General features: G+C 48.2%; 1 protein-coding gene across 3 annotated transcripts in view; it reads left to right on the plus strand.

Moving 5' to 3' along the window:
• ANO10 (anoctamin 10) overlaps positions 1–22,299 on the plus strand; it is a 222,535-nt gene that overhangs the window by 199,284 nt on the left and 952 nt on the right. The window lies entirely within an intron of this gene.

Below are 22,299 nucleotides of genomic sequence, written 5' to 3' on the forward strand. Positions count from 1 at the left end.
ATAGCTGTAGGCGTGTGATCTAACCTTTGTGCAGGACAGTTATTATGTGTGCAAAGTGGGAAGCACTGTGAAAACTAGGGATAGGGCGGCCAGGTGCCCGACAACCAGGCCTTGCCACTTCCACAGGGGTGTCGAGTGACTAATGGGCCTCCTGCTTTGTTTGCCAGCATGGGACACAATTCCTTCAAATGTAAAAACTACATGCAAGTGTAAGGGTTATTTTTTCATTGTTTCCTATAAAATCTAGCTGATCTTTTTGCTAGAAAAAGTCTAGGCGCTAACATTTTAGAAGGGATTAAATATTCCTGTGCAAGATGGAAAAAATTCAGGAAGGAAGCCAGAAAAACAAATATCCTGAAAAGGCTTAGAGTCAAGAGGTGAGGGTGGAAGAATTTGACACAAAGGAAAAAGAAAAACGCAGAGCTACTGGTGATGTGTTTGTGACAGGAGGTTTTCCCATAGAGGGTAAATCTGGACTTTTCAAGGAAAAGCTACATGCGAGGCCTCAGGACAAGAAGAGAAAATGATAGGTCAGAGGAAGCCTGTTGCTCACCACAAGGCTCACCATGATGCCTGAGGGTGGGACCAGAGGACACAAACATGACGCCTGCACTGCCAAACAGGAAGGATGCTATCACTTTGGCACATACGTGAAAGCAAATCTGCCCACACTTATCAGCCCTTGCAGTCACCCTAAACTTCCCCTGATTCTCCTGAAAATGAAGTGTGATAGAAAAAAGCAGTTATGATATCCTGTGAGTGTTCACACCTTTTCCCTCCCCTGGGAATGTTCCTTCTCTACCAGCTCTGTCCCTAGGCTTGTATGTAATGCTGACTTACGAGGGGGTAGGGGGGCAGACAGCAGGCTTGATTGCCTTCCAGTGGGAAGGGCAGATGAGAAGGGAAGAGCTCTGCGAATGGAGGAGGGGGCAGAGACCAGTGCCAGGGAGGGCTTTTCTGAGGAGGCATGAAGGAAGGAGCCACATTTGGGGGCCTCAGGGAGCTCAGCTCACAGGAAATAACTTAGGCTGCTTCCCTACTGATGTTGGAGCACCTGCAGGAGAGGGACACCAGGTGTTGGTCTATGTTGGAGGTCAAGACTTGTAACTGAAAGGAAAGGGAGATAAATGGCTGCATGGAATGTCAAAGAACATGATTTTGGTTTCTAAATGAGGCTTAAAATGTTGGAGTGTAACAACCAATAGAAAGTACCTCAAAATTCATGAGAAGAATGAACTTCTCAGAAAATTGGCCAGTATAATCAAGAGAACTTTGTAATTTAAGGGAGAAAAACATATGCCCAGATAAAGCCTTAGTCTACATAGAATTAGAAATCACAGATACAACATATTTAGCTGAGAAGGTACCCAGTAACTTACAGGAGAACACAAGAATGATGAGACGTAGGGACTTTCGTAGCCTGGGATATTTCTGAGTTGTTCCCATATAAAGAATAAAATTTATTAGGGCTTTGAATGATACACTGGACCAGATGGACTTCACAAATATATTCAGAGCATTTCATCCTAAAACAACAGAATACATATTCTTCTAGAGTGCACATGGAACATTCTCCAGAGTAGGTCACATACTGGGTCACAAATCAGGTCTCAACCTACACAAAAAGATTGAGATTATACCATGCATATTTTCAGACCACAATGCTTTCAAACTTGAAGTGAACCATAAGAAAAAAATTTGGAAGGAACACAAATACATGGAGGTTAAAGAGCATCCTACTAAAGAAAGAATGGGTCAACCAGGAAATTAAAGAAAAATTAAAAAATACATGGAAGCAAATGAAAATGAAAACATGACAGTTCAGAACCTTTGGGATGCAGCAAAGGCAGTCCTAAGAGGGAAGTATATAGCAATACAAGCCTTTCTCAAGAAACAAGAAAGGTCTCAAATACACAACCTAACCATACAACTAAAGGAGCTGGAGAAAGAACAGCAAATAAAGCCTAAATCCAGCAGGAGAAGAGAAATAATAAAGATCAGAGCAGAAATCAATGAAATCGAAACCAAAAGAACAGTAGAACAGATCAACAAAACTAGGAGCTGGTTCTTTGAAAGAATAACATTGATAAACTCCTGGTCAGACTTACCAAAAAGAAAGGAGAAAGGACCCAAATAAATCATGAATGAAAGAGGAGAGATCACAACCAACACCGAAGAAATACAAACAATTTTAAGAATATATTATGAGCAACTATAAGCCAGCAAATTAGGCAATCTGGAAGAAATGGATGCATTCCTAGAAACATATAAACTGCCAAAACTGAAACGGGAAGAAATAGAAAACCTGAACAGACTCATAACCAGCAAGGAAATTGAAGCAGTAATCAAAAATCTCCCAACAAGTAAGAGTCCAGGGCCAGATGGCTTCCCAGGGGAATTCTACCAAACAATTAAAGAAGAATTAATACCTATTCTTCTGAAGCTGTTTCAAAAAATAGAAATGGAAGGAAAACTTCCAAATTCTTTCTCTGAGGTCAGCATTACCTTGATCCCAAAACCAGAAAAAGACCCCACCAAAAAGGAGAATTACAAACCAATATCCCTGATGAACATGGATGCCAAAATTCTCACGAAGATATTAGCCAATAGGATCCAACAGTACATTAAAAGGATTATTCACCGTGACCAAGTGGGATTTATTCCCAGACTGCAAGGTTGGTTCAACATCCACAACATCAACATACGTAATGTGATACATATACATTAATAAAAGAAAGGACCAAATAAATAAATAAATAAATAAATAAAAGAAAGGACAAGAACCATATGATTCTCTCATTAGATGCAGAAAAAGCATTTGACAAAATACAGCATCCTTTCTTGATTAAAACTCTCTGTAGTGTAGGGATAGAAGGAACATACCTCAATATCATAAAAGCCATCTATGAAAGACTCACAGCAAATGTCATCCTCAATGGGGAAAAAACTGAGAGCTTTTCCTCTAAGGTCAGGAACATGGCAGGGATGTCCACTCTCACCACTGTTATTCAATGTAGAACTGGAAGTCCTAGCCTCAGCAATCAGACAACAAAAAGAAATAAAAGGCATTCAAATCAGTAAAGAAGTAATCAAACTTTAACTCTTCACAGACAACATAATATTCTATGTAGAAAAACCCAAAGGACTCCACCAAAAAATTGCTAGAACTGATACAGGAATTTAGCAAGTTGCAAGATACAAAATCAATGCACAGAAGTCAGTTTTGCAGGGGCGCCTGGGTGGCTCAGTTGGTTAAGCGACTGCCTTCGGCTCAGGTCATGATCCTGGAGTCCCTGGATGGAGTCCCGCATCGGGCTCCCTGCTCTGCGGGGAGCCTGCTTCTCCCTCTGACCCTCCCCCCTCTCATGTGCTCTCTATCTCATTCTCTCTCTCTCAAATAAATAAATAAAATCTTTAAAAAATAAAAAAGAAGTCAGTTTTGCATTTCTATACATTAACAGTGAAGCAGAAGAAAGAGAAATCAAGGAAAGAATATTCAATAGAAAAAAGACAGTCTCTTCAATGAATGGTGTTGGGAAAACTGTATAGCCACATGCAGAAGAATGAAACTGGGCCAATTTCTTAACACTATACACAAAAATAGACTCAAAATGGATGAAAGACCTAAATATTGAGACAGGAATCCATCAGAATCCTAGAGAACACAGGCTTCAACCTCTTCGACCTCGGCCACAGCAACTTCTTACTAGACATGTCTCTAAAGGCAAGAGAAACAAAGGCACAAATGAACTATTGGAACTTCATCAAGATAAAAAGCGTTTGCACAGCAAAGGAAACAGTGAACAAAACTAAAAGACAACTGACAGAATTGGAGAAGGTATTTGCAAATGTCTTATCAGATAAAGGCTAGTATCCAGAATCTATAAAGAACTTATCAAACTCAACACCCAAAAAACAAAAAATCTAGTCAAGAAATGTGCAGAAGATATGAACAGACATTTCTCCAAAGAAGACATGCAAATGGCCAACAGACACATGAAAAAATGCTGGACATCACTTGGCATCAGAGAAATACAGATCAAAGCCACAATGAGATGCCACCTCACACCAGTCAGAATGGCCAAAATTAAAAACTCAGGAAACAACAGATGTTGGTGAGGATGCAGAGAAAGGGGAACCATCTTACCCTGTTGGTGGGAATGCAAACTGGTGCAGCCACTCTGGAAAACAGTATGGAGGTTCCTCGAAAAGTTGAAAATAGAGCTATTCTATGACCCAGCAATTGCATTACTGGGTATTTACCCCAAAGATACAAATGCAGTGATCTGAAGGGACACCTGCACCCCAATGTTTATAGCAGCAATGTCCACAATAGCCAAACAATGGAAAGAGCCCAGATGTCCATTGACAGATGAATGGATAAGAAGATGCAGTATGTATCTACTATGGAATATTACTCAGTCATCAAAAAGAATGGCCATTTGCAATGACATGGTTGGAACTAGAGGGTATTATGCTAAGTGAGATAATTTAGTCAGAGAAAGACAAATACCATATGATCTCACTACCATGTGGAATTTAAGAAACAAAACAGATGAACATAGGGAAAGGGAAGGAAAAATAAAATAAGATGAAAATTGAGAGGGAGGCAAATCATAAGAGATGCTGAACTCTAGGAAACCAACAGAGTTGCTGGAGGGGAGGTGGGGGGGGGATGGGGTGACTGGGTGATGGGCATTAAGGAGGGCATGTAAAGTAATGAGCACTGGGTGTTAGATGCAACTGATGAATCACTAAATTCTTTTGAAACTAATAAAAAAAAAGTTATTAAGTGAACCTGAGGTATAATATAACAATAAATCCCTACATGGGTCCTTCCCAGGGCTGAGGGAACAGCCCAGTGATGCCATTATGGAACTAAGTAGGCTTTGGCTCTCTTCCCATCCAGCCATCGTCAGTATGTTGGCTTTCATCATGGTTGCAAGGTGGATGCCATAGCTCCAGGCATCATATCTTCACACATTCTTGTCCAAAGGTAAGGGAGGCTTCTCTTCAGAGTCTCTTTATATTAGGAAGGAAAACCTTGCCCAAAAGTCCGCCAGGAGACTTACCCTCAAGCCCCACTGGGCAGGATTTAGTTACCAGCTCATTCCCTAGCTACCAGGGAGACTAAGAAATAGCGGCTGGCATTGCTGACTTCCAGAGTGAAAGATCTGGAGTAGGGAAGAGGTAGAGTCCAGGCAGGGAGGGAAGGCACTCCAAAGCAGTCAAAGGGAATATATGTTGTTCTGATAGACTAAAGTTTGTGATAAGCTCTGAGTGTCGGGAAAATGCACATAATGGGAGGTGCATGAAAGGAAGATGAACAGTGAAGATGGCGGAAAGGCAATGGAATATGCTGGATGAAGGCATTCAGAAAAATCATGACATGCTTCAGTGATGAAGGTCACAAAGGACAGGTTAAAATTTAATCAGGATAAACTGAAGGTCTTGCATTCTATTTAAAAAAAATCAATCACAAAAGTACAGGCAAAAAAAAAAAAAAAATCTGACCAAATGAAGCACACATAAAACAAGCTGGCCTCTCTCCTTGGCTGCAAGTTCCAATGAGCTAGAGGCTCGGCTGCCAAAGAAGCTTATGTAACCGAAGGCTGCAGGAATAGTGTCCAGAACAAAGGGGCGTGACCCCAAGGCCTCCTGCCCGCGCCCCCCCCCCCCCCCGCCCCCCCTCCCGCCCCATCTCAGTCTCTGGATTTTTTTTTTTTTTTTGCCACCTTCATCCTTTGGTGTCACACTCTCCCTGCTCAGAAAGCCCCTTTCAGGGACTGCTCAGCAGATGCCTTCCCTTGATGACTATTGGTCAAGTGCTTGCTTCTCCAGCCCCGAGACCCCAAGGAAAATGGACCACTGCTGCCTTGTTTCCTGACTTAACTCCTAGCACTTACCAGGCCTCAGCACTGCTCGTTTTGCTGCTGGACCCAAGCTCGACTTCGAGGGCTCGGAGGATCCCTGGCATCTGTGACTCTTCACTGGTCTAGTGGATGAATAAGTGTGCTCTATAGCTGTCCTGTGGCACGCCGAGAGTGGGGTCTCTCAGGCTCCAGGGGGCTGTGAGGACAGGCTAGGGGGGAGTCGGCGGGGCTGCTGCAGACCAGTGGTGAGGCCGTTACACCAGTCCCATGACGGAGTCATAGGACGGTGACCAACATGTAGAGTGCAGACCAATCAGAATGGTCAGGAAACGAAGTCAACCACACTTGGGTTTGCAAGGCTCCTGAGCTGTGCACTTCACCGGGTGGGAAGACAGCCTGGCTTCAGGAGATGATCTTGAATTTAGTGTTGTCAGTTTAGTGACATCCAAAGGAAGATGGCAGGTGGGCATTGGTTTTGTGAGTGTTTCGTGAGTTGGGAAGGAAATGTGGGCAGGGAGTCGGGATGGCTGTATGCTCTGCACACAGGTGGCGGCTGCAGCTGGGTATATGCCATCTCGCGGGGAGAGCACTGTCCACGATAGCCTCCAGCCACCTGTGGCTATTTACATTTAAATTCCTTCAGATTAAATCAAATTAAAAATTCAGCGCTTTAGTTGCACTAACCACATCTTAAGTGCTAATAAAACATTCCTGTCATCACAGTGTTATGGCGGGTGGTGCTGATCCAAGTGAGGAGAGGCCCTGGAGTTGACCCTTGAGGATTGTTTCCAGAAAAAGGCGGGCATAGGGCAGAGGGAGAGGTGGGAGGGCTGGAGGGCCAGGTGAGGGGTCACATCATAGTCCTGGGCAGCCATGTCAGGAAGGAGTTCGTGGCAAGATGTCTAGTGCAGCTGTGAACGCATCAGATGAAGACGGGAAAACGCCCTTGGATTTAGCACCATGGCAGCTGGGTGACCTTAGAGGGATCTCTTCCAGTGGACTCACTGGCCAGGAGCCACAGTGCGGTGGTTGGGGAGCCAAGAGACACCATTCCATTGACAGGTTTGGCTGGGAGAGGGAGGAGGAAACTGAAATGTCCACGGGGTGGGGATTTTGTTTGTCTGTTTAATGAGAGAGAGTAGGATATTTAATAGTCTAAAGAAAATTCAAAGAATTTATTCCCCAGATATACTCACACGTTCATAAGGACACCCTAGTTTAGGGGACTAGTTAATTAATTGTTCCGTCACAAACCCCACAGGCATTCAAAAGAAAAAGAACTTTGTACAATTTCTGATATAGGACTATCTCCAAGATTTATTTTGCAAGATGCAGAACAGGGTGTATTATGCCACCCTTGTATTAAAAACAAGAAGGATATCCAGAGATATCATATGCTGATATTGGGGAGGGGGAACAAAACTTCTGAAAGAATGATCATGAAATTGGTCATGTATTAAGAAATTGCCTCCCAAGATAAGGGGCTGGGGGACAAAAGTGGGAGTGAATCTTTATTCATGGTATTTCTGTAGTGCTTGATTCTTTTAAACTATGCACATGTATTTTAAAAATAAAAATATTTTTCAAAGTCACTAGGAAAGGATTTGGTTGAGAGAGAGAGAGGTTAAATTATAAAGACAGGAGAGGTAACCCACCTCCTGCCTCTCTGGCCAGGACCCCTTGGCCTTTGATTACTCTATTGAGCTCTCCATGAAATCAGGCATATTTTAACATAGTAAGTTTTTGTGATATTCCATGTTAACCATCCCATATTGTCTACTGCTGGATAACAAATTACTCCCAAACAATAAACATTGGCTCTCTCACAGTTTCTGCGAGTCTACACATGGCTTAGCAGGGCACCTCTTATGTTGGGTAGAGCTACATGCATCTCAGGGCTGGACGGGCTCAGGCCCGTGGCTGGGAGCCTCAGGGCCCAGACAGTTCCTCACCATGGGCCTCTCCATGTGTGCGGGCCACTCACAACAGGGCAGCCAGCTGCCATCCGAGCCAGCGCATGAGAGGGAGCACCTGAGCCAGAAGCCACAGCCTCTTTGTAGCCTAAGCTCCAAAGTGACATTCCCTCAATTTGTGTCCTGTTGTTGAGAAGTGAGTCATTAGGTCCAGCCCACACTAGGAGAGAGGGTTCCACGAAGGAGTCATACCAGCGACAGGGACACCGAGGGCCAGTTAAAGAATGCCCACCACATATCCCCAGACTAAGCTCAATTGAATGCTTCTTTATATGGTAATGTTCTATTCCAATTCATCAAAATATCTTTTGCATCCTGAATAAAAGGGAACTCATGCATTCATCGCTGTAACCTCTTCCATAACCTTATATCCTCAGAATAACCAGCTGCTGTTTTATCATCCTGCAATACTACTTGGGGGGCTCCTATCTGTTTTTGATACTTCCTGAATTCTATCAGTTTGATAAAATTTGGCAAGTTTGATAAAACAGGAAAGTGGCCATCACTTCACCCTTCAAAATCACTTAGGGAACAGAACATTCTCCAGTATCATGTAAGAACCAGGCCTTGATTTTAGGAAATATATACTGATGTGTTTAGGGGCCAAGGGGCTTGTGGTCTGCAACTTACTCTCCAATGGTTCAGAAAAAAAATAACAATAGAGAATAGTGAAGCAAATAGGGCACAATGAAAGCAGAGTAAGAGTATTTTTGACTCCTTAATACTGTGCGTGCAATTTTTCTGTAAGTTTGAAATATCAAAATTAAAAGTTTGAAAAACAGTTCTCAGACCCATCCCCAGACCTGCTAAATGAGAATTGCGAATGGGACCTGGGAAACTTGTTTTATGAAAGATCCTCAGACACATTCTGGTTGTCAATCAGCCAGACTTAGGACCAACTACATAAAAGTCTGTCTCCTTTTTTTTGTTTTTGTTTTTTAAAGATTTTATTTATTTATTTGACAGAGAGATAGAGAACACAAGTAGGCAGAGGGAGAGGGAGAAGCAGACTCCCTGCTGGGCAAGGAGCCCGATGCGGGGCTCGATCCCAGGACCCTGGGATCATGACCTGAGCGGAAGGCAGACGCTTAACAACTGAGCCACCCAGGTGCCCCAGTCTGTCTCATTCTTAAAGCTGCCTGCGTAGAGCATCTGAAATTACCAGTTGGACTTTGCTTCTTTTGGGTAACCGAGGTAGTCCCCTGGTCCATTCCCTAACACCGCCCTTGGCTCTCCTCCAGCTATAGAACTGGCCCCTTGGAGGGGTGGGATTTGGTGGCAAAGGGGGAGTCTGATTGTGCAGCCCAAGGAAAAAGGGAGACTCCCAGGATGTGTCTGTGGTCACTGTAAAGGGCAGAAAGAGCACTGTAAAGGTCTCAGCACAGAACGGGGCAGAAGCCCTCCCCAGCCTGGCTCTTTTGGTTCCCCACAATCCTGTGCCACACCTCAGAGCTCTGGATCACCGCGGTGACCAACCCTGCCCTCGGGAGCCCACTCTGCCTCAGGGAGGCCAGCGGGCAGACAGCATCCTGCCAGCTCTTACATCAGGGTCCTCTGCTTGCGGGTACATGTGAGGCCTGCCCGTCCTGGCTGCGGCCGGCTGGAGAAGCTTCCGGAAGTGCGCCTGCCGCGCCGTGTCTTCAAGGCACAGTGGGCATGCACAGGTTTAGGTGAGACCGTGGGACTAGAGGCTGCTGCCAGGTCGGTTTGCTGGAGAGGTCAGGAGAGAACCGCATCCCTCAGAGCCCCCAAAGCAGGGTAGAAGGCCTGGGAAGGGGGCTGGAGCCGGGGTCTGAGAGGTGGGCTCGAGGTCCCATCGAGGTGTATCCACCTGGGAGCCAGAAACCCTGGAGTGTCCAGCACGCTCCTGGGGCCTGCAGCTTCTTCGCAGCACTGGGGTGGTCAGCTGGGGTCACAGTGATCTACCAGAGGTGGGGTCGGCGGGACACGCTGCCCTGACCACAGCGTGCCCCGGAGGGCAGGGACCCAAGAATTGTGGGCGGCGCTCCCTTCTCTGGCCGTGGTTGAGGGTGGTGAGCCTTTGCACCTGAGGAGGGCTGTGCTTGGAAATTGCTGTCCTCTCACTGTGTGGCGCCCTTGCAGCGGACTCACCCCGTTTTGTTTCCTTCCATTTCTGCCTCCTGCGAGTCTTCCTCTCGCGGTTAGCCCTCACTTCCTGCTGACCTGGCACAGGCCCGGTGCGTGCCTTTTCGAGCACCCCAGGGGAGTCTTGATCTTGGTGCCAGTGCCTTCCTGAAGGGTGGGGGGCTAGGTCGGCCAGCTGCTGTTGCTAACCACTATGGGTGTCTTACTCTTCCCTCCCAGTGGTTTTCAGGCCCTTTCCGGTAAGCCCACAGACGTAAGGGCTTTTACCCATGCTCTTTGCCACACACACTTACCCAGAGTGCTCGGGTCAAAGGGCAGAAAATGTACAGTATATACCCACAGCCTGGTGCAACTCTATGATTCTTGATTTGGTGCAAGCTGGGTTTTTGGCTTGTCCAAAACAACTTACAGAAACACTGATTTGCTTCCCCCTCCTAGACCCCTGTGAACAAACTGTGCATCAGCTGCAGGCTTTGCTAGTTGACACAGAATCACTCCACTAAAACCAGGCCGTGGGCTCCTAAAACATGTATTCCATGTCCTCTTAACAAAATGACCTGCAGATCATTCAGGGTAAGAGGCAAAAATCATCTGTATTTTATTACTTTTACCAGGGGCTCCCATCAGCAAACGGCTTAGCTGTTCTTGGCTTCACACAGGGAAACAGCAGTAATGGTAGAAGAGGAACTAAATATTTAAAAGCATGTTTAATTCAACACCTATTAGGTGGATCAGCTAGTGTTTCTAAATAGCCAAGCAAGGAGGCAGAGTTCTGACACTCTATATACTGGGACTTGCTTAGAAAGCTGTGTCTGCAGCCACGTGGCTTAAGCAGGATTGTGCTGGCTGACAGCTTAACCCACACTGTGACTGTGATCTCTTCCAGAGGTTGCACTAAAGACACCACTGATCACACAGGCTAGACTCCATCTTTCTAGAACTTTCCAGATTCTGGAAAGTGTGTGATGGAAACAGAAGGAAGCCACTGATGCTCTCCCAGCATGAAATACAGACACGTTTTGAGACCTGGAAGCAGTGAGTGGAACCAGATGGAGTTGGAAAGAAGTATTTGGTACTAGCCTTCTTTCCTGCAGTAATTTTTTAGGAGCCTCACTGAAGTGCCCTTTTGCACTTCTCCCCCTATTTTGCATGCTCTTCTGAATGTGATATGCAGATATAGAACTGCAACGTTTTAGTCCTAGCTTTTATTCTTTCTGAATTTGTAAACTTTTTTTTTTTTTTTAACCAGAGAACACCTGCATTTGGTAACATTGGCTTCACCCAAAGAACCAAGAACATCTTCTAAGTTCATTTGTGCATTGTGTGTTTAAGGCCTAAGAACAATCAGAACTTTTGTACGTCCATTAGATGGACAAAGAGAACCTGTGGTACTGCATATAAAATAATAAAGTAGCTGTTATTCTACTTCTGTTGTTTTGGAGAGAACCCAAAAGGGCCTTTGGAATATGGTCAAAAGCAGGGATAAGCCCATGCATTTGTTCACACTGCCTTTCAGAGCCTCCCCTGACACCTGGGAGCACTGCTCTTCAAGGCCTAGAGGGGCACGTGTATCATGCACTGAGTGGCTAACCCAGGATTGGTTCCATAATTAATTTCAGTGAAATTCTGTAATCATTGGAATTTGGAAAACCCCATCTCGGCTCATGTAACAGCAACACATACCAAGCCATGTCTCCCCCGAAGCACGCGCACACTCGGGAGAAACCTGATGTGGTCTGACTAGATGGTATGTGGGGTATCAGCCATGAATGCTCCCATTTCTTCTTCATCCAGACTCTGGGTTCTGGTCACACTAGGGTCTTAGATTTCTTTGGTCTCTAAGGCACATGTTTGCAAAAAAAGTCCTTTCTTCCTCACAGAAGTGATGAATTTCATGCCTATATTAGACTATAGACATGAACTTTTTTTGTTATGTTAGTCACCATACGTTACATCATTAGTGTTTGATGTAATGTTCCATGATTCATTGTTTGCATATAACACCCAGTGCTCCATGCAGAACGTGCCCTCTTTAATACCCATCACCAGGCTAACCCATCCTCCCACCCCCTCCCTTCTAGAACCCTCAGTTTGTTTCTCAGAGTCCATTGTCTCTCATGGTTCTATAGACATGAACTTTTAAAAAGTCATCTAGCCTACTACTAACTCCACCTGTTAGAAAGTCTGACCTGGACCCCTCCCCCTGGAGAAAAGTTAATGGAAAGATAGTCCCTTGGACAGAGGTGGTTTGGTGCTATGGATGGTTTCAATGACACCAACTAGGACAGCATTGTGTCACTCCAGTTCTAGACTCCGGGAAGCACTAGACAGCCTAAATGTGCTCAAGACCCTGTGACACAACAGTGAGGTGTGTTCCGTGACGTTTCCGTCACCCTAAATTCGGCCGCAGTGTTGGTTACGGTCGCTGCCCCTCACCCAGTGGTGATATAAGGTGATGGCAAGGAAAGTGAAATAAAAGATGTATGTAAAAAGCAGGAATTTGTCTGTTTAATGAGGCTCATAGATGGGGATGAGTAGGCATTAGCTGCTCTGAGGGAATGGATGTCCGGTGAATGAAGGCTAGAGCCCCTGCCCTCCACTGACGGTGTTTTTGTTGCAGAAGAAGATCAGGTGTGATCAAGTAGACCATCCCTGGCTCCGGCTTTGCCCAGGCTCCTCCGAAGGGGCGCCGATGGTGGCAGTCCTGCTGGCTCGCTGTGCAGGCACCCAGGGCAGCCGTTCTTACCCGCTGGGGATGGGGCCCTGCCTCCCCCCCCCCCGGGGGTGAAAGGAACATGCCAATCTCTTAGGCAATGGAGGCAATGTGGACTTGTCAAAATCCCAGTCAATGTTATAACTATTGGTTTGGTTTTAGTTATGTTATTGATTGTGAAGTATTAGATTAACCAAACATAGAGATGTCCATGTTTATCAAAGAGCCATACAGTATTTAGATAGGGAGAAACAACCTCACTGACCTGGGAAGATCCTAAAGGTGGTGGGAGAAGATCCTAAAGACGTGTGCTCTCTCCGTGGCCTGAAGTTGGGCCTGCGTTTTACAAGCATCTTTCTGGTCTTTGGTGAGGGGTGAGGTGTCCAGAGGCTGGAACCACTCTGCAGCGGACAGGAGCCCTTTCCGTGCCTGCACCACCAGCCCCCACCCCGACCCTCACGGCAGGCACACAGAAGGGGTGCAGGTGCCTCTCGGGGCAGAGATGCAGCTCGCCCTGTGCGGCCATTCCCATTCATCCTGCTGTCTCTCTCCTAGTTAGTAGTGATGGATTGTTTTCTTCGATTACAGGTTATCTCCCCTTAATATTTAAGAAAAATGTTTATTTAAAATTTTAAAAAGTCTTTGGTTGAAACCCTGGTGTGGGCAGTAGGCTGTCTCCCTCACTTAATTCAGTGGAGTGTTTACCTCAGCCCTTTATTTTCTAAACGGTCTGGGCTTCTGCTTCGTGCAGCAGTGAGACCCTGCCCCTCCCACTGGTTGACTCAGGACTCCGACGGGAGGCTGGGCTCCGGGTTCCCTCTGACCGGCGGCCACACCACCCACTCACCCCACAGGCGGGGTCCTGTTAGAGACCTCTGATTTCTGTCGTTAATCAGTGGTGTTTATTTCTGTTCTTTGGGCTCTTAAGCCTTTGTGTATCACCTTGACCCAACCAAATTGCTGAAGTTTCAGTGGCTAGGTCCCTAAATGCCCCCCCAACCATGACTTTCAGTGAGCGCATGGGGGCATTTTCTGTGGAGCAGCCGCTGGAGCTTACTGTCCTTTACCCCTCTGGGTGTGTCCTCTGGCCTGTCTACCACTCCAGGCACAGCCTGAGCCCTGGGCCTGGGATGCTCCTACCTATCAACCTAGGACCCACAGATAAAGACAGGGATTGACCAGATCGTCATCGGCCTTGGCTGGTCACTCACCTCTCTGGGTCTCATCTCCTGAGGGCCCCTAGTGACCTGTATGGAAGCTTATGCAGTGAGAGAAGAACACTGCCTCCCTCCTTGTCTCTCAGGGCTTCCAGACAAAGAGGGAGTTACATCCTGAAGGCTCCAGCACATCCCTTCCTACAGTCAGATCAAGAGTGGACCAGTTCCTGAGTAGGGGACGCTGCAGACAGTCTTGTCCAGGAAGTGCCTCCTACAGATGCTTGGTCATCTGGGTGATCTGAAGCGCAGGATTGATGTCTCGGTAAAGAAACATCACTGGGTGTTCAGTATCATGGACTGATGAAAAGCGATCACATTATCCCCCTCCGTCCCTTCTGATAAACAGCCCAGGACCATATCGTAGCAGATGGAGTGGATGGAGGGCTGCCTCGTGCACTTCGCTCTGCAAACTAGCATCACACCTAGAAACCTAGTTCTTTCAGTGAAAGATGCCATTAGAAAAGGAACTCAATTTGTAAAAGAAATTGTTAAAAGAAATTGAAAAGAAATTTGTCCTGTTTTGAGGCAAACTGATCACCACACTTTTTTTTAAAATTGTATTTATTTATTTATTTATTTATATACTTGAGAACGAAAGGGGGGGAGGCGGAATAGAGGGGGAGGGCAAGGAAGGGGGAGAGAATCCCAAACAGACTCCTCGCTGAGCTCAGAGCCAACACAGGGCTCCCTCTTACGACGCTGAGGTCATGACCTGAGCCGAAACCCAAGAGTCAGACACTTAACTGACTGAGCCCCCCCAGGTGCCCCATCATACTTTTTTTACATGACTATTTGCCAAAACACAAAATGCTTTTTTCCCCTTTCTCATACAGAATTGGATGGCCCCTTTATCCGACTTCTGTGAGTTGCTAAGTACTCCCGTTCTGTGCCTTCCTCACCCTCCCTGTTATCACCCTCCTTCTTCTGTGGTCAGGATGTGCACAGTGGATGGCCATTCCAGAAGTACTGTGTTTTATCTATATATTCTCGTATTTCCTTCTGATTACTCATAGCTTGCTTTTGTTCTTAAGGACCCTGGCTCTTTTTATTTCTAATGACACTTCTATTCCACATATTCCATCTGTATTCTGACCTGACCCCCGTGGCGGGCCATGGAGAGGGTGGGGTTAACACCTTCCGCCCAGGCCGCTGCTGGGCTGGGCATCCCCCCCGCTTTGTGGATGTCCCCAGGGCCCACCGTCCTTCTCTACACTTGGGCCTGGATGTTTCCAAAATACATCCATTCAGTTCAGCTGCCTTTTAAGCAACATCTGTTACCAGTTTTCTCTCCTCGTCTAATGAAGGACACATCGCTTATTTTAATCTTGGTTGTTCCTGAATAATGTATGACTGCCTGTACTCCTCTTTCGGTGCTTGGTGAATTGCACTTTGTTGCCAGATTTAGGTCCCGGTTCTTTCCGTTTTCCTTGTTGGAGGTGCTCTCCTTAGCGGTTCACCCATCGCTAGCCTTCTTCCCATGTTTGAGCTGTTTGAGCACTTGTGATTTTGCCAACTAACAATCCCACAGCTTTTCCCACATTTTCTGGTTCTTGTGCCCTTCGGAGGCCTTTCCTTTTAAAAAAAGAAAAAAAAAAACAAGCCAAGGATGTCTGTCTTCTTAAAAAATGTAACTCTTAAACTTCTTTCCTGGCATTGTATGCAACTTTTTAAAATCTTGCTTAAATTTGTGCTTACAGGTCAGGAGAGGGGTTAATGTGGTGGGTTCTAGAGCCAGACTCCCGTGGTTTAGAGACTTAGCAGAAGCAGAAAATCTGAGCCAGGTGGGACGGGACAAAATTGAGGCCTCACCAAGAACCAAAAAGATCTCAGCAAACCCTCTTGAGACAGAAGTGTGAGCCAGCCGACCCTGAATCTCCTGGCACAGGTGGCTGGGGCAGAAAGCTGAGTGATGTTATAACAGCGCAAAACCAGAGGCGCATCAGCGGGCTGGGCTCAAACCTCCTGTGCGCTGTGACCTTGGGCAGGCTTCTGAGCCTCCCTGGGCCTCAGTTCTATCTTTAACATGATGACGATATGTTTCTCATAGGGTGGTTCTGAGGAGCAAATGAGTAAATAGCGTTTAGGACAGTATCTGGTATGTATTGTGATATAACTGTTGGTCAGTAAGTTACGCAAAAATAATAGAATGTAACAGACATTAAAAGTTAAATCAATAAAGCAGGAGGGAAAAAGAGGTTGCATATATAAGCACAATTAGAAATGCAGGAAATGGGCAGGTGGGGAGTAAGTTACCAAGAATTACATGAAGCTAGTACAGAGAACATGCATGAAGCATGGGGCTAGCACTCTGAACACACCTGCCTGTGACCTACAGTCCATGCGGAACCATCTAGATGGAGTGTGCCCATCCCATGCTGAAAGCCCAGGTGCCGGTGAAGAGTCTGCTACATTCATTGCTTAGTGATCTCAGGCGAATTTTGGATAAATGGAAAGGATTGCATTTAGGGGCCCAGAGAAAATACCAGAACCCACTGATGGAATGTGGAAGGACAGAGGCCATGAGCAGCCCAGATGAGGGCTTTCTCACTTCCCAAACCCAGCGAGGTAGGCCACTCTTTCATCAGTTTCGCTTTGTCATTTGTGTGTGCATTCAGCACTTTTAGCCACCTATAGAACGCCATAGCTTTGGCAAATACATAATTTTAGCAGCCCAGGTTTCAGAGAAAGCTGTGGCTTAATCGAACGTATTTGGCTCCTGATTCCAGAAGCATCAGAATAAGTGCATCTCTGGGGATGGCTGGGAAGCAAGCCTCAGGCTTCTGCGGGTCCCTCACACTCTATAGAAAGGAATTTGCATTCTCAGGCTATCTGTGGAGTTTCCCTTCCAAGAGCCTTTGACTTCTGCTTTTGGAAATTTAGCTCTGAAACCCAATTATGCAGAGAAAGCAAGACCCAAACAATTATTTAAGAAGTAGATTTAAAAAAATTTTTTTATGTTAAACTGACTTTACCCTTCCCGGGGTCAGCTTGTGCAGTTAATAGACTTGTGGCCCCCAGCATGTCACCTGTTGGGTGAGCTGGGCTGGGCCACCAAGTCTTGGAGCCTCTTTGGAGCTGGGTTTTGATCTTGGAGGGTTTTTGTTTCCAGCTGGGATCAAGCTGGTAATCTGGCAACCTTCCGGGTGGCCCTTGACTCTCCACCTCCCTGGCGGTCATTGCAGACCCCCTGAGCCAGAGCCAGAGCCACCCTGGGGGGCTTGGGGGGAACCAAGATTCCTGTTCCCACTGAGCCACAGTCCTAAAGGGCCCAGACCTGCATTGCCAGCAAGGCAGGTAACTGGGCCTCCGAACGACATCCTGGGCCTTCTGATATAAAGCTCACACTGCAGTGTGTTTTCGGGGACCCCATACATGTGACCAACAGATTTGTGATCCAGATAGTGATGCTGCCTTCAAGAACATGAGTGTGTCTCATTTACATACCCACGAGAAGGGAGGCTTTCCCAGTTCACTGTAGTCATGCCGAGTTATGGGCTGAACGGGGATCTTGCTGGCTGCCCCCGTGGGCTCCAGGCTGTGGCCCCTCTTCCACCGGGACTGATGGAGCGCTGGCTCCAGCTCGCAGTGCTATGTTGGGGGCCTTGGGGGCAGAGTCACAGCTCCTCTCCAGAGAGTCCACACTAGGTGGGATAGAACACTGAAGCAGGAAAAACCCTCCCATAAACCTTGACAAAAACAGATGGTGTGAGTGGAGTGCAGGAATTACAGTGGAGGGTGATGGTGACAGGCAGCCCCTCTGGGCTGAGTGACCTGGGGTTGAGTCCAGAACCTATGGGAAGCCTCTGTGGTTGCATGTTCTTGTCCCCTGTCTTAAAACCTGGCTTGGCCTGCTTTGGGATGACAACGTCCAGGAGTCTGGGAGGCCGGCACTGGGAGTGGCGGGTGTGCTTGGTCGGGGGGCGGGGGGCGGGGGGCGGGCCGGGCCCCATGGCGGACTGAAGACAGAGGAAGGGCACAGAGGCATCCACCATAAGGGCTCAGGTTTTGATCCGAGCAGCCAGGTGGTAGTGGCCCCTGAGATGGGGTGACTGGGAGAGAAGCTGGCTGGGGTAAGGATGTGCGACTCAGAGCGCCGTGTGTTTAATGGTCAGCAGACCTCACATTTTGTACGTTTTGTCAAATATTGAGATGAACCAGGCACCCCAGAGAGAGAGGTGGTGTAGGCGGTGCCCTCCAGACGGCCTGAGGGGCCGCTGCCCCTGCACCCTCCTGTCCTTCCCTCACTGATGTGGGGCTTGTCAGAGCCTGATCGCATTGCCAGGCCCAGGGCAGATCTGGAGTGTTTCATTGTTATATTAGAATATGTCCAAAACACTGCTTGTTTGAGGTAAGCTTTCCTCTAGATATAACAAATAAAAACAGTTTTGAGGCACCTGGCTGGCTCAGTCAGAAGAGCACACCACTCCTGATCATTGGGGTTGTGAGTTCGAGCCCCCTGCTGGGGGTAGAGAGTACTAAAAAAAAATGTAAAAAAAAAAGTCTTTGTGAAACGTCCCATTCTTTACTTTCTTTTTCACCTGAACGGCCAGACCCTTGCTTGATTTTGCCCTGATTCTAGCTACATGACCTCAGACAAGTTGCTTAGCCTCAGCCTGGTCAATGAATGATACAGAGAGAGAAGACCTCGCTCGCTTGTGCTAACGAGGGGTGCACGGACACGGCTGTGCACAAGGGAGGCCTCCAGTCCTGCTCCTTCCCGCTCACTCGCTCACTCGAGCTGGAGGAGTGGCTTCCTTCCACCCCACCTGCATGACAGACTCACCCTGGGGGAGCCCATTTACATCAGAATGGAGGTGGGTAGGGGGCTGGGGATCTTAGCTCTCTGTCACCAGGCCTCCGCACCCGAGGCCAAGGCCGGCATGAGTCGGGGGAGCCAGGTGCTGCAGGTGCCGTTACCCGACTGAACTGGCCCGAGAACCCGGTTCCTGTCTGAGACTGTGAGGCCAGCAGCCGGCCCCATGGCAGCCACTGAGCTCTGCACGGAGCCAGCTCCTGGCCAGCGAAGCTTCCGGTAAACAGGAAGAGATGAATGCACAGGCTCTTTCGGTCCTTCAGCTAGGAGCTGCCCAAATAGTCTTTCTGTGGGTGGTTGTTGCTTTTGAGGGGAAGGGGTAATGGAGTAGCTGCTAACAGATTTCAAATTGGGCAGTAATGTAATCCATTGGTTGTGATTTCCTGAGTGCTATGAATAGCAAGATCCCAGAGCTGATTGTGGGTTCAGCCAGAGAGAGTCTCTGCTAACAAGCCTGGGGGGGAGAAGGGGCCGTCCCAGATCTGTAGAAAGCACTGCAGGGCTCAGGAAGCATTTCTGAACTTCTCCACAGGGAAAAATGGATCCAATTATGCATCCTTTCTTATGTTGAGCTGTGCATTTGGACAACACACTTGGTGATTAGGTTCCTCTTATAATCATTACTAATAATGAATGATGTAAGAAGTCAGTCTGTGCTTTTTAAAGAATTATTTGGAGCATGAGTGTTTTAATGAGTCATGAATTGGGGAAGATTTCATTCTCTTCATTCTGATGCTTTTTGTAGGGAAGAAGTCAGCACTATTACCTTGCTTATATTTTTAATAAGGCTTTAATTTAAGAATCCCTAAAGAAGCCAGTTTTTTTTTAATGGGATAATGTTGCTCCCTGCCATTGCATCTCCCCAGGCAGGGCTGCTAAAGAGCAGAAGTGGCTGAAGAGCTGGGCTGCAAGGGGTTGGCCTGGTACCCCAAGGGCTGTTCTGTGACTTGGCCTGAGCCCACAGCATGGCCTGGAAGGGGCCTGCTCATCCCCCTCCACTCCAGCTTGCTTCTCTGTGACAGATGACAGGCGACAAATCAGAGACTCCTAAGTCTGGGGAGGTCTGGAGAGAAATTTCAAGGGCTTGTTAAAAATTCAGAGACCTGGGCCCTACTACAGACCAGCCAGTTAGCGTCCCAGGGAGGGGCCGATGAGTCTGCATTTAAGAGGCTTCTCCAGATTCTTAAGTGGCCACAAGACTGAATGATCATCAAGGTTCTTTCAGATGAGAAAATCTGTGCTTCTGGAGTTCATCCTGCCAGTGCTCATGGTCTCCCCGCAGTAGGGGAGGGTGCGGGAAGCAGGCTGGGCTGGGGCTCAGGCTCCTGGCTCCTCCGCACCAGGAGGGTGGGGTGGGGCTCCTTTTCCAAGGTCATGGCAGCAGATGGAGGGGATCTAGACCCGCGAGCAGTGGACAGCAGCTGGTTTACCTGAGAGAAGCTGCCTCAAGGCGCAGTGGCTTCTAACTCCCATCTTTCAGGAGGAATGGCGGAGGCCTGCCCGTTTGTTTGGACCGGACAGGACTGGGTGCCACTCACTGACCTCAAAACCAGTTTAAGTCTCCCTCTGTGGCAAACAGGCTGCTGCAGCTTGTTTCTTCTAAACTGCTTGGATGTTTCTCTGGGCTTGAGCCACAGGTTTGAAGTTCTGCTGCGGCCGCTGGCTAGCATGTCCAGCAGGGAGGGCAGGAGATGCAGGGAGACAAGCCAAGCCTCGGCTCCCCTCACAGCCGGGGCGCTCAGCCCTGCGCTGGCAAAGGCCCGGGGAGCACAAGCCTTCCCGCGCACCATGGGCCATGTTTCCTGTGGGGGTCACAGAGCTCCATGAGGCAGATCAGGCCCTGCGGGACCCACCACCGAGGGGAAGGGCGGTGGGCAGGCTTGGCCCAACCCACCAGATGGAGGGGCCTGGTCACTGCACTTGTGGAGACAGGTACTCCTGGGCAGAGTGCTCCTGCCCCTGGGCTGGGGCATGGGAGGATGGTGGGGTCCCTGGCCACCGCTTCTACCTTTGCTCCCAGCCGCGCAGCTCAGTGCGGACAGCCTGTGGCCTCCCGGACGTGCCCTGTGCTCAGGAGCCACCCAGCGGAAGCCCTACACATAATGGGAGAGTAGCTTGCTCCCTGCAGGGAGCTTTACAGGCTCCTTTGGATCAAAACCCATTTTGATTTTCCTCCCCATGTGGAATGCTAGGGAGGCCTGGCTAGAAGATTCCATGACAAGCTAGGCAATATTTTATCTTCATTATAGTTCTAGTTTAGTTACATTTATTTAGCCTTTAATTTCTTATGGCTGCTTGTCAAATAGATTCATATTCTCTCTCTCATAAAAAGACATTTAAAAAGGTCTCGTAAGTATTAAATGACACCAGCTAGAAGAGTCGGCAGTGAATCTGGGCTGAAATAGTACAGTTTTCCTGTATGAGGGTATTTTACATCCGCAGTTAACAGGGAAAGCGGGCTCGTAAGAGGATGGGAAGTGCTACGAGCAGCAGAAAAGGAGGCAGATGCAAAACATAACTTCTGGGAGACTCTCACGTGGCCTGGGGGTTCTGCTCCTCCAGGTCTGCGAGCTAACTCAGACGGGCACCGTCACCTTGCCAGGCTGTACAGGCATCGTGGCCGTGGGGCCTGAGGCTGGCGTCTGCTCCTGTGCCCACGGCTTACTCCAGGGAGGCCTGCGGAAATGCTGTGGCCTGTGCAGCAAGAGCTCCCTGGTCCCCATGACCCACCGGCCCCCTTCTCCATTAGAAGCCATCCCCTAAAGCCTGTTTCCATGTGGACCAGCAAGAGCCAGGCAGGCCTCACCGCAGCCCACGGGGAGAGGGGCAGCCTCCAGGCTCAGAGAACGGGGGTCTCCCGAGCTACTACAGATCTAAATGATCCTCACAAGGGGAAATGGGGTTGAAGCAGGAGGCAGAGGCTTTTGCTTGCAGACTGTGAACGGGCCTCCTATCCCTGAAACAGAGAGAGCCCTGCATCGGATCCAGCCCCATGTGGTGCCCGGGGGCTTCCAAGAGGGGCGGTCGGCTACGTCGAGCAGCAGCGGCCTTGTCTGAGCTCAGAGTTGTGTTTTTCCCAGAAGTAAATAACTGTTCTCAAAAAGCAGCGTGGGTATTTTCAGCCAAATTCCAAAGGAGTTATTCATTTTTTCAACAAACAGGGCAGAGCTATAGTCATGTTTTCCAGCACCCACGGACACAGGGGGCTGGGAGCTGGGGGGGTGGGGTCCTCGGGGACTGGCGGGGGGCGCCCCAGGACTGGGAGCTGCAGGACCTCCTCACCCCCAGCTGCCTTGTCCTTGGCTGTGGGCTCCTTCTGACACCTCCCTGTGAGCCTGGCAGGCTGCACCTCCGTCTTGGCCTGGCCCTCAGGGAGATTTCTTAGGATGTCCCCAGTGGCACTGGATGGCTCAGTGGCTCGGGATGGTCCTGTAGCTGTAGGGACAGAGGGCTGGCGAAAATGTCTCCTGTTTGGACTCATCTGCTCTGGGCCAGGGACTCCATGTACAGTGACCACCATGCAGAATGTGCTTCACGGCTCCCTGCGTGCAGGTGTGGAAGCAGAGGCACAGAGGTCCACTTGCCTGGGTCACCAAGTTTATAG

Source organism: Mirounga leonina, unplaced genomic scaffold (genome assembly GCF_011800145.1).
Source record: "Mirounga leonina isolate KUSES-001 unplaced genomic scaffold, KU_Mleo_1.0 Mir_115, whole genome shotgun sequence".
Taxonomy (NCBI): domain Eukaryota; kingdom Metazoa; phylum Chordata; class Mammalia; order Carnivora; family Phocidae; genus Mirounga; species Mirounga leonina.